General features: G+C 43.4%; 1 protein-coding gene and 3 pseudogenes across 6 annotated transcripts in view; 1 reads left to right on the top strand and 3 right to left on the bottom strand.

Annotated features, from left to right (window-relative positions):
* The window catches only part of LOC8062529 (presenilin-like protein At2g29900), a 41,239-nt gene that overhangs the window by 10,981 nt on the left and 17,122 nt on the right, over positions 1-13,136 (top strand). The gene's annotated exons all lie outside the window — the stretch shown is intronic.
* Positions 290-1,283, bottom strand: LOC110437338 (annotated as a pseudogene).
* On the bottom strand, positions 1,827-2,380 carry LOC110437342 (annotated as a pseudogene).
* LOC110437657 lies at positions 8,534-12,710 on the bottom strand (annotated as a pseudogene).

Here is a 13,136-nt window from a genome sequence, read left to right as displayed (position 1 = left end):
TGGTTAATAAAAGTAGACAACTGTGTTTGGACAATGGTTTGTATTAATGCAGATTTTTTTAGGTTGGTGGCGATGTCAGGGCGTCCGGGGAGGGCAACATCAGCTAACAATGAGACATTGAGACTTGGAGATGGCCTACCCTATCAATGGTTGTTTTGTTTTCCCTTGAGTTGTTTTCCCCTAACATGATATGCACTCATAGAGGAGGCATCAGAGGCCACAATTGCCTGGGAAGGACTACCTTTCATGCTTGGAGTGCAAAGTTGATGCCAAAGGTACATGCTGACAGCTCTTAGGAATTTGTTAAAACTTTCTGAGATAAAATGATTCACAATTTATTGTGCTTTTCTTAGTTGATCACTTGTGGGACTCGACCCTAAACGAGGTTGAGGAGTATTTACTTAAAGTAGAACACACCGCTGGTGTACGTGCCTAGTGCTATTTATAGCCAATGATTGCTTTGAACATGTTACATGTTGGCTTTTCTGAAATCATGATGAAGGTTAAATCATGTGGGTTATACTACACCTTGAGTGTGAATGTGTGATGTTCTGAGTGGAATGTTTCACCACTTACTAAATGTCTCAGAACATCTAGAAATGTTTCTGACACTTCTTACATAAGTGTTTCTAACACTTCTTTAGATGTCTAGGATAGGTAATGTCGTCACAAAAAAAGGTGTGCTATAGGGCTTGTTCGCTTCTGATTTAAGGTGCTTTTCAGGCTGTAGCGGAATAGCTAGTTGTTCGTGTATTGTGTTAAGTTATACCACCTCTTTGTATAAGTTATTAAGTTATATAAATCAAGATGCTTCGAATTTAACACTACGTCAGGAAATTTGTCCAGTCCTCCCTGAGGTACAAGTCGGATTTGGCCCCTCTGAAGTAGAAACTGCATGACATCTTTTAAGAAGTTTTCTTCATAGCAAATGTGGATAGGCAACCGATCGCACCGATGCTTCTTCATTGGTTGAGGATTCAATGGGAATGATGGCTGAACACATGACTGGGATGATGGTGACCTGGATGATTATTTTCTTTGAGTCACTGCGATAACAGGTACTGCATTGTCCTTTACATGAGCTGCTGCAAGCTAGGCTTAACTTGACTAGCATCATGAATGATGGACTGAGGAAACCCCATAAAGGGATGCATTTGTTGCTTGCGAGAGTGGGGAAGGGGTCTCATTGTTGCAGGCTTTAAACTTGGTTCCAATAATGGGGACCTCTCATTATCGCCTCCAACTGCTTTTGCACCAAATGACATCTCTTTTGACTCTATACTTCCAGTAGTTCTATCCTTAGTAAGGGATGTTGACCAGCTTGATAAATGGGAATATGAGACATTTTGAATAGCTTGATTTTTGCACTACTTAGAGCAAAAGAAAAGAAGCTTATCAGCATCCTGCCTATCAAATGAGTACACTGGTGTACCATTTACCCAAGGGATTCCAAGTGCAACCAAGCTTCTGTAGGAGATTTCTGGTGCAAGATGTTTCAAAACATGTGCTGCCCACTTAGGCAGGGCTATCCAGACTTCAAAAGTAGGAGCTCCACAAGCCACACATGGAAGGTAAAGGCTCATATGAAGATGGCTTGTTATCCTTGCTATTCAATAGAGCATGAAGTAACTGCCTCTCCTCAATAATTTCATTCTTGATATGGCTCTCTAGAAGAAGGGCAGGCCTGGTACAATGGGGAGAGCTGTCTCACTGAGTCACCAGGTCATGGGTTCGAACTAGCCTCTCCGCAGATTTTGCGGGGGGAGGCTTGCCTCGGTTTTTCCCTTCCCCTAGACTCCACTCATGTGGGAGCCTCCAGCACTGGGTCTGCCCCTTTATATGGCTCTGTAGAAGCTGGTCATCGGAACAAGGCACTGTCAGAAACAAGAAATGACACGTGTGCAGAACTGCAAGTTGTGATATCGCAGTGCATTGTAACAACTCCATGTGGAAGATTTTCAGCTTGAAGAGGTGGAGGGGCACTAGCTCGATTTTGAAGTTTACTTGCACGAATCTCAATATTCAACTGTGCATTCAAACCATCTTCTAGTGTGCCCAACAAACATGCATCCAGGGTGCATGGTAGAAATTTCATGTTCACATCTTCATTATTTATTCTTATAGTTGGAAAACCTTGTGAACAACCGTCTTCCTTGTTCACTTTGTTCCCAGCAAGGATGACATTTGTTTTTGGAGCATCCCCAAGTAGGCGGGGGCCAAGCTTAACACTTTGTACATAATTATTTCTTACACGGTATAGTCGAAAGGAGGCATGTGCAAGTTGAAATGCATCCCATGTATAGCTGCAGGAACCCTAAATGACTGACATCAACGCATGACGAAAATGAGATGTTGTATAAGATGAAAATGAATTCCTCCAATATAGTGTGTGTGTGTGCGCGCGCGTGTGTCTAGTTCTATTTATAGCCAAAGATTGCTTTGATCATGTTGACTTTTGTGAAATCATGATGAAGGTTAAATCATGTGTGTGATACTAAATGTGTGATGTTCTGAGTAGAATGTTTCACCAAAGGACTCTAGCTCAATCGGTTAGAACTTTCCTGCGGCACCCCTCAGGTCTTGAGTTTGAATCCCTGTGGGAGCGAATTTCAGGCTGGAGGTAAATAAAAATCCCCTCGCTGGCGTAGCTAGGGTTTGGGGGTTCTTTCGCGATCGAGAAGGATCGCTTTCTTCTTAATGAAATACGGTGGGGGCCTCTCCCCCTCCAATCACGTTTGTTTTCACCACTTACTAAATATCTCAGAACATCTAACAATGTTTCTAACACTTTTATCCAGAAGTGTTTCTGATGCTTCTCTAGATGTCTAGGATAGGAAATGTCGTAACAAAAAAGGCATGCTGGAGCATTAGGTTGGGATGATATATGTGTTCTTTGATGCAGCTGGAGCGTCAGGTCAACGGCTCCCCTCCCCCAACAATTAAACTAGATGGCAGAGTGGAGCTTCCTGTTGGGATTATGCATGTGCCTTCCAAGTCTCCGAATGAGCTCCTTAGTTGGCTTCGGGGAAGTTTGTAATAGCTAAGCAGCAAGATTAGTGTTGACACCACCGTAGCTGTAGTCGTCGTCGTCTTTGTGTCACTGGAGTAGTTGTCGTAAGTGTCTGTGTAGGGTGATGGATCTCCTACAAGCAATTGCTGGTGGTCCATTTACTCTGTAGTAGTCGCTCTCAATAATCTACCTCTTATTAGGTGTCTGCTGGGGGAACCTGGTGGTGTAACAAAATAAAATGCTATGGCTATTGGTTAATAATAATAGGCAGCTATGTTTGGTAAAAATGTATGTTGTGTGATGTGCTATGTGAAAGTTAGCCTATTGTTGGACAAGGTTTGTATAAGATGAAAATGAATTCCTCCAATATACCACATATGGTGCGTGTGTCTAGTTCTATTTATAGCCAAAGATTGCTTTGAACAAGTTGACTTTTGTGAAATCATGATGACGGTTAAATCATATGGGTTATACTATACTTTGAGTGTGAATGTGTTGTGTTCTGAGTGGAATGTTTCACCACTTACTAAATGTCTCAGAACATCTAGAAATGTTCATGATACTTCTATCCAGAAATGTTTGACACTTCTCTAGATGTCTAGGATAGGAAATGTCATCACCAAAAAAGGTCAGACTTCTTTAGGTCACCATTGCAAGAGGTTGCTCTAGATCATTCGAGGCAGTGCAGTACAAAGGGTTCCAAGGCGGGAGCATATATTTCCTGGATGATGCGGTGGGTGCAGATAGGATGAATTCTATCTTCTCCTTCGCTGACTTTGAGATGTACTCCATGGGCAAGATAAAGATTGAGCGACCAGGGCTGCCCACTCCAGCATTATGGGGTTCTTTGGATGGTGCTCTCCAAGGCCTCAAGTCGGCACACAGGCATCCATAAAGGTCCAAGCGACAGAACTTGAACGCCGGAGATGGCTTGCTAGTTGTGAACATGCTTCAAACTCTCTGTATGGCCTAAGAGTGCTCATGGTCCGCACCATAGGCAATGTTCACATGCCACAGAGCCGGTTACTAGCAGGCTGGAGATAGTGAGTCAGATTGATCACATAGAAAATGATGAAGCAAGCTCAAGCACATCTATTGATGGCCGGGAGCAAGTCGTGCACGATACTATGGCTAGTGTTTGGGCATTGCTGTGTAAGCCTAGAAAGCATCGTCACCTAGTCTGGTTTATGCCGCCTTTAGTAGATGAGTGGCTTGTGCCACCTCCAGCAGCAACAGATGCCTAGTTTAGGCGATGTTGATGAAACATCCTACCATATGTCCAATGTGTTTGGCAATGCATAAAAACTTGTTGATCAGTGCAGATAATTTGGCATTACATTCTAATAAGAAACAATGAAATTTGAGGCATCGTTTCGATCACTTTTTGTTTCAGTAAAAAATCATGGTGATGGTAATAATTGGATTAAACTGCTGTGAGTTATAATCTTTGTCTTTGCAATGTTCTCCGATCTAGCTCTTGAATACTCTACAATATCTTGGATGAGATCACCTTGTACATAATTATTTCACACAGTATAGTCGAAAGGAGGCATGTGCAAGATGAAATGCATCCCATGTATGGTTGTAGGAACTCTAAATGACTGACATTAACGAATGATGAAAATGAGATGTTGTATAAGATGAAAATGAATTCTTTTAATATACCACATATGTTGTGCGTGTCTAGTGTTATTTATAGCCAAAGATTTTTTTTGAACATGTTGAAATCATGATGAAGGTTAAATCATGTGGGTTATACTATACCTTGAATGTAAATGTGTGATGTTCTGAGTGGAATATTTCACCACTTACTAAATATCCTAGAACATTTAGAAATGTTTCTAACACTTTTATCACACTTTTATCTAGAAGTGTTTCTGACGCTTCTCTAGATGTCTAGGATAGGAAATGTCGTCACAAAAAAAGGCGTGCTGGAGCGTCAGATTGGGATGGTATATCATTCTATGATGCAGTTGGAGTGTCAGGTCAATGGCTTTCCCCCCAACAATTAAACCAAATGGCGGAGTGGAGCTTCATCTTGGGATGATGCATGCACCTTCCAAATCTTAGAACATTCTGAATGAGCTCCTCAGTTGGTTTCTGGGATGTCTGTAATAGCTTAGCTACAGGATTAGTGTTGAGTGTTGACACCACCATAGCAGTAGTCATCATCGTCGTCTTTGTGTCACTGAAGTAGTCATCGTAAGTTTCTATGTTGGGTGATGGATCTCCTGCAAGCAGTTGTTGGTGGTGCGTTTACTCTGTAGTAGTCACTCTCAATGATCTATCTCTTAGGAGTGGAACTTAGTGGTGTAACAAAATAAAATGCTATGGCTATTGGTTAATAATAATAGGTAGCCGTGTTTGGTAAATGTGTGTTGTGTGATGTGCTATGTGAAAGTGAGCCTGCTATGTGTCATAGTTGTTTCATTGCAGCGTTTCATATCACTGATTTTAGGCTAGTGGCGCAGCGGCAGGTGATGGGGAGGGGCAGGGCAGCTAGAGGAGGGAGGATTGCTGTTGGTGATGACTGATGACGTGCCCAATCTTCAGGTGACTTGTGTCTGAATGTGTTAGTTGACCGTACCTCTTGTTTTTACTTTTCTAGACCTTTATTGCATTTATTGTTGTTTGCTGTATATTAGTGATAGAAACATGTCATTATGTCTTTTTTTGAAACACTCGTCTTTAGATACAAGCATGGTGATTCCATTATCTTTAATGTCATCCTTATTCGTAGTTTTCAAAGTTTGGACTTGGGATGGATTTCTCACATTTACCTGATGGCCTGCTAGGTTTGTGTGTGGCCCATAAGGCCATAAAGTGGGAGTCACCTGTGACAAATGAAACAGAGATTTCACCATGAACTGAAGTTTCATGACATGTTCATGCTTCCTGAGTTTCCATTATCGTGCATGCTGCTTTAGCTAGTCTTGAGTCTACTGGCATTCGAGAGATATGATGCTTTTGCTAGAGTGGCTGTTGGACTTTGAAATGCCGAACACTTGTGTCAGGAGTCGGTATTTTAAAAAGAGTTTGGCTACTGCATGCATGCTCCAACAACCTCTTGTCTGGTACCGGCAGGCGCGGCATGCAGTCATGTTGCCACTTCACTGAAAAGCCACTGCAAAGTCCAAGGGATGTTGGCTGCAAGCCACAAGCAAGCCACATCACCTGTCGCTACAGACACGCGGTGACGTATCCTGCATCTGCATGCCCCTCATGCGGTCATTCGTCTAGAAATGTTTCTTACACTTTTATCTTAGAACATCTAGAAATGTTTCTTACACTTTTATCCAGAAGTGTTTCTGACACTTCTCTACATGTCTAGGATAGGAAATGTTGTCATAAAAAAGGCATGTTGGAGCGTCTGGTTGGGATGATATATGTATTCTCCAGCTAGAGCGTCAGGTCAATGTGGCTTTAGCCAGCCTTGAGTTTACTAACATTCAAGACACGTTCACGCTTCCTGGGTTTCTATTACACTGCATGCAGCTTTAGCCAGCCTTGAGTTTACTAACATTCAGGAGGTATGATGCTTCTGCTAGAGTGGCTGTAGGACTTCGAAATGCCTAACACATGTGTTAGGATCCAGACATGGATCAAGAAGGTTGATATGGCTTTGTGAACATGGTAATGGAACATGCTACGAGAGCCACAGGCCACAGCAACATGCACAGGACCACAGCCATGGAACACATCTTCACGTGGAACATAACAACATGCACAGACTTGTTGCGACACGCACAAGTGCGACCGACCGCTCTGCGGTGGCCTACGCCATGCATCTTTGCGGCTACCCACGTGTGGAGAAGAAGCATCGGGGATGGGATCGAGCGCACACGGGAGTGGTCGGGGCCATGTGTAGGGCGCTTGTGGAAAGCGCATGCGATGGTGTGGCAGTGAGGGGGAGGGGAGGCAGAGGACGTATGGCGCAATCTTGCGGAACCAAGCGCGCCCGCTGGTGCGTCGTGTGGGTCAGCACCCCACCTGAGTTGGACACCGAGATGATGACCCCGCCGGTCGCCGGACGAGTCAGATCGACACTGGGATGACCGCACGCGAGGTCTGCGCCACACGGCGGTCGGGAGACGAGAGTCGGACCACGTGCCGAGAGACGAGCGCATGTGATCTAGGGAAGAAGATAGAAATCACACTTCTCTCCAACGCAGGACCGAGCAGGTTTGTATGATTTTTCCTCTCTCTCTTCAATAACTATCTTGCCACATCAGCAAAAAGCATAGATGGCAATACGATTAATGCCCATATAGAAACTATAGTAGTTTCTGCATTGGAGTGCCCTTATAGGGAAGGAGGCGTCAAAGGCCACAATTGATAGGGAAAGAATAGGCACAAAGTTTCTGGGTCGATGGGTTCAAGGTACGGCGTCGTGGTACGTGGCACGCTACCTGCGAGAGATTTTTACACTTCGGATCGAAAATGAACCTGTGAACCTGGGTCGAGGGTCGAAGGGGGTGAACCCGTTTTATGCGACTAGATTATTCTTCGAGCTAGAAGTGCAAAGTACAGCCAAAGGTAGATGCTGACAGCTCTTGGGAATTGGTTAAAATTGTCTCAGATAAAATGATTCACAATTTATTGTGCTTTTATTAGTTGATCTTGTGTGGGGCTAGATCCCAAACGAGGTTGAGGAGTGTTTACTTAAAGTAGAACACACCACTGATGTGCATGTCTAGTGCTATTTATAGCCAAAAATTGCTTTGAACGTGTTGATTCTATACCTTGAGTGTGAATGTGTGATGTTCTTGGTGTAATGTTTCACCGCTTGTTAAATGTTTCAGAACATCTAGAAGTGTTTCCTACACTTCTATCTAGAAGTGTTTGTGACACTTCTCTAGATGTCTAGGATAGGAAATGTTGTCAAAAAAATGTGTGCTATACATAAAGGGCTTGTTCGCTTCTGAGGCCTGGCTTTGGATCCATTAGCTGCTCTACCTATTAGCTGGAAGTGTTTGGATACCCATCTAATTAATGGAATCATTTGTTAGAGGCGGTCCGCTTGCCTGCTTATGGAAATGAAAACACCCTCCGCCATTGGCCCCCAGGTTGTCCGTCCATTGTCGTCCAAGTCGAACCCTAGCACATTCACATCAGCTGCAGTCGCTGCACATCCATCCGGCAGGAGGCGAGCGATCGAGTTCAGATCGAGGATGCAAGGCGGCGGCGGCATCGTCGAGCTCACGAGGAAGGCGGTGGCCTCAGCGAGGACCGAGTGGGCGGCGCAGGTGGCGGCCATGTGCCCCCGGTGCAGAACTATCACGGCGTGCAGCAGCGCAAGAACAGGTACTACGCCATGATCTGGAACATAATTTGTGAACAATTTGACATATTTCTCTCATGCTTGGAATCCACAGAAATATTTTAATTTTTTTAAAACAAAACATAGGCATATATTTGTGTTATTCCTAAATTACATCACTTCCTCTAATAATTACATAGAAGAAATCATTGTAAATATAGTAATAAGGCGGTGTAAATATAGCTATAAGACAATGTAAGTGCATGGGTAAAAATCTAGTTGTTGGGAGGGGCTAAAACACCATGTGGAAGATTTTCAGCTTGAAGAGGCGGAGGAGCACTGGCTCGGTTCTGAAGTTTACTTGCACGAATCTCAATATTCAACAGTGCATTCAAACCATCTTCTAGTGCCCCCAACAAATATGCATCCAAGGTGCATGGTACTCCACAGACAAGATATTTCATGTTCACAAAACCTTCAGAACAGCCTTCTTCTTTGTTTCTGAGACTTGAGTGTGAATGTGTGATGTTCTGAGTGGAATGTTTCACCACTTACTAAATGTCTCAACATCTAGAAATGTTTCTAACACTTTTATTCAGAAATGTTTCTGACACTTTTATCCTAAAATGTTTCTGACACTTGTATCGAGAAAATCAAGTGTTTCTGACACTTTTATCTAGAAGTGTTTTTGACATTGTTATCTAGAAGTGTTTCTAATAACACTTTTATCCAGAAGTGTTTCTGACACTTCTCTAGATAGCAAGCTAGGTTTAACTTGGCTAGCATCATGAATGATGGACTAGGAAACCCCATAAAGGGATGTACTCATTGTTGCAGGCTTTAGCCTTGGTTTCAATGCTAGGGAAATCTTATTATCCTCTTCAACTCCTTTGCACCAAATGGCATCTGTTTTTACTCGATACTTCCAGTGGTTCTATCCTTAGTAAGGGATGCTGACCAGCTTGATAGATGGGCATATGAGATATTTTGAATAGCTTGATCTTTGCACTGGTTAGAGCAAAAGAAAAGAAGCCGATCAGCATCCTGCCTATCAAATGAGGACACTGGTGTACCATTTACCCAAGCGATTCCAAGTGCAACCAAGCTTCTGTAGGAGATTTCTGGTGCAAGATGTTTCAAAACTGTGCTGCCCATTTAGGCAGGTTATCCAGACTTCAAAAGTAGAAGCTCCACAAGCCAAGCACATGGAAGGTAAAGGCTCATATGAGGATGGCTACAGTTATCCTCACTATTCAATAGAACACGAACTAACTGCCTCTTCTCATAAATTCATTCTTGATATGGCTCTCTACAAGGTTATCATCAAAACAAGTTTGGTCACTGCCAGAAACAGGAAATGACACGTATGCAGAACTGCAAGTTGTGATATTGCAGTGCACTGTAACAACTCCATGTGGAAGATTTTCAGCTTGAAGAGGTGGAGGAGCACTGGCTCGGCTCTGAAGTTTACTCACACGAATCTCAATATTCAACAGTGCGTTCAAATCATCTTCTAGTGCGCCCAACAAACATCATGTTCACATCTTCATCATGTATTCTTATAGCTGGAAAACTTTCAGAACAGCCTTCTTCCTTGTTCACTTCACTCCCAGCAGGGATGACATTTGTTTTTGGAGCATTCCCAAGTAGGTGTTGGCCAAGCTTAACACTTTTTACGCAATTATTTCTTACACAGTAGTCCCTCCGTACCTCAATTTGTTGACGTTCTGAGGGGGAGGTGCGTTTGCGTTTTAGTTGACGTCCTGGCTGCCGATGGGTGGAGAATGACCCAGTTGCCCTTGAGTATCGCTTCGTTTCCCGGCCACATTAAGAACGCACGCGCCCACATGTAAAATTAGAAGCGTCGAGCACCAACAATCGCAGCGTCGAGCGCACAACCAAAAAAACAAAAACCACGTAAAACTCGGTCGAATGCGCGCGCCCACACGTAAAACTCGGCCAAACGTGTGTGCCCACATGTAAAACTAGCACCAGCACGCGCCATGCAAAATCAAATCACGTGGACTGGGAAAAAACGTTAATGAAGGGATTCGAACTCTGCCCGCCTAGCTGAAAGCACATCCACCTGGCCATCCTAGCATTGCCTCGATTGTTGTATATAGGATACCCGCAGCCCTATTTAATAGGGGTAAACATGGAAGAATAGCCCCTAATTAATGACTCCTTGGTAAGCACAATTATGTCCTAAACGTCAACTAATTTAGGTATGGAGGGAGTATAGTTGAAAGGAGGCATGTGCAAGTTGAAATGCATCCCACGTATGGCTGCAGGAACTCTGAATGAGTGACATTAATGCATGACAAAAATGAGATGTTGTATAAGATGAAAATGAATTCCTCCAATATACCACATATGGTGCGCATGTCTAGTGCTATTTATAGCCAAAGATTGCTAACATGTTGACTTTTGTGAAATCATGACGAGGCTAAATCATGTGGATTATACTTAATATCTCAGAATATCTAGAAATGTTTTTGACACTTTTATCTAGAAGTGTTTCTGACACTTCTCTAGATGTTGAGGATAGGAAATGTTGTCACAAAAAAAGGCGTGCTGGAGCGTCAGGTTGGGATGACATGTGTTCTCTAATGCAGCTGGAGCATCAGGTCAATGGCTTCCCCTCTAACAATTAAACCAGATGGCGGAGTGGAGCTTCATGTTGGGATGATGCATGCACCTTCCAAGCCTCAGAACATGCAGCAGGATTAGTGTTGATACCACCATAGCAGTAGTCATCGTCGTCATCTTTGTGTCACTGGAGTAGTCATCGCAAGTGTCTTTGTTGGGTGATGGATCTCCTGCAAGCAGTTGCTGGTGGTCTGTTTACTCTGTAGTAGTCGCTCTCAATAATCTATCTCTTAGGAGTCTGCCGGTGGAACCTGGTGGTGTAACAAAATAAAATGCTATGGCTATTGGTTAATAATAATAGGCAGCTGTGTTTGGTAAATGTGTGTGTTGTGTGATGTGCTATGTGAAAGTGAGCTAGTCATTGGACATTTGTTTGTATCAATGCAAAATTTTCAGGTTGGTGGCGATGTCAGAGCGTCAGGGAGGGCAGGAACAGCTAGCAATGATACATTGAGACTTGGAGATGGCCTGCCCTATCAGTGGTTGTTTTGCTTCCCCTTGAGTTGTGTTTCCCCTAACATGCTATGCACTTATCTAGATTCTGCACAGAATGTTTAGTCCTTTGTTACTCCTTTCTTGGCCATAATCTTGATATGTTCTTCTGATGCAGTTGGAGCGTCAAATCTAGGGCTTTTCCCCCAAGAAGTAATCCAGAGTGTCAAAATTGATGGAGCTGCATGTTGGGATGATGCATACAGTACACCTTTCAGAGTGGCGGAATTAGTGGAACATGCTCAATGAGCTCCTCACTTGGCTTCTAGCCTTTGTACCTTATGGGGAGTCTATAATAGCTTAGCAGCAAGATTGGTTTTTGACACTTTGTGTGACCGTAATAGTCATTGTCCTAAGTCTATGTGGGGTGGAGATGCAAAGGATCATATATGATTTAATAATACTAAGAGTCATCCTTTCTTGCTTTGATGTTTCATGTTCACATCATCATATATTCTTATAGCTGCAAAACCTTCAGAACAGCCTTCTTCATTGTTCACTTCATTCCCAGCAGGGATGACATTTGTTTTTGGAGCATCCCCATTCCCCAAGTAGGTAGGGGCCAAGCCTAACACTGGCCAAGCTTAACACTTTGTATGTAATTTCTTACACAGTATGGTCGAAAGGAGGCATGTGCAAGTTGAAATGCATCCCATGTATATGGTTGCAGGAACTCTGAATGACTGACATGAACACATGACGAAAATGAGATGCTGTATAAGATGAAAATAAATTCCTCCAATATACCATGTATGGTGTGCGTGTCTAGTGCTATTTATAGCCAAAGATTGCTGAGTATGTGAATGTGTGATGGTCTTGGTGGAATGTTTCACCGCTTATTAAATGTCTCGGAACATCTAGAAATGTTTTGTGTCCCAGACACTTCTCTAGACTAGATGTCATTTTTTTTCACTTTTATGTAGAAGTGTTTCAGACACTTCTCTAGACTAAGGTTCTGTTTGGTTTCCCTTACTAAATTTTAGCTAGCTAAACTTTAGTCATTTTAGTAGCTAAAGTTCCAAACACATTGACTAAAATGAGCTAAAATAGTTTAGTTCTATTAGTCACCCAAGAGTAGCTAAAATATTTTTAGCTAAAAAATTTAGCAAGAGGAACCAAACATGCCCTAGATGTCTAGGGATCGAAAATATTGTAAAAAAAGGTTAAATCATGATGAAGGAAATGTTCGCTACCCGCAGCTTCTCCAGCGTTAGCGTGGCTGCCGAGAACCCAGCGAAGGCGGCAAGTGGCGGGCGGTGGCGGGAGCACGCAGGTGGTCAGCTTCAGGTCGGCCAGCATGACAGGGCCGTAGGCAAAGAGGGACGAGAGCGCGGTGGAGAACTGAAACGGATCCGCTCGGAGAAGGGATGCGATGTGGCCCTATGCTGACGACCCGACAACACAGGAAGAGGAGGCCTAGCGAGTAGCGACGGGAGGGCGTGTGGGCTCTGTGTAGTGGCCGATGGTTGGGCGAGGGAAGCGAGGTAGGGTGGGGGGCACATGCGGAAGAGCGAGGACCCCCCCCCGCCATCCATAGGCGTGCAATGCAACTGTGAGACAGTCACACAAAGGGATACTAATTTGAACGAACTAGTGAGATAGTTGTTATCTAGAGATCTCTAACTGATAATTAGTTGGTATACTATCTATACCTGTTTGGATAAAAACATATAGTTATTAGCAGATAGATATTATCTACAATACAAGGAACCAAATAGGCCTGAT

Source organism: Sorghum bicolor, chromosome 1, assembly GCF_000003195.3.
Source record: "Sorghum bicolor cultivar BTx623 chromosome 1, Sorghum_bicolor_NCBIv3, whole genome shotgun sequence".
NCBI lineage: Eukaryota > Viridiplantae > Streptophyta > Magnoliopsida > Poales > Poaceae > Sorghum > Sorghum bicolor.
This window is presented reverse-complemented; position numbering and strand designations above follow the sequence as displayed.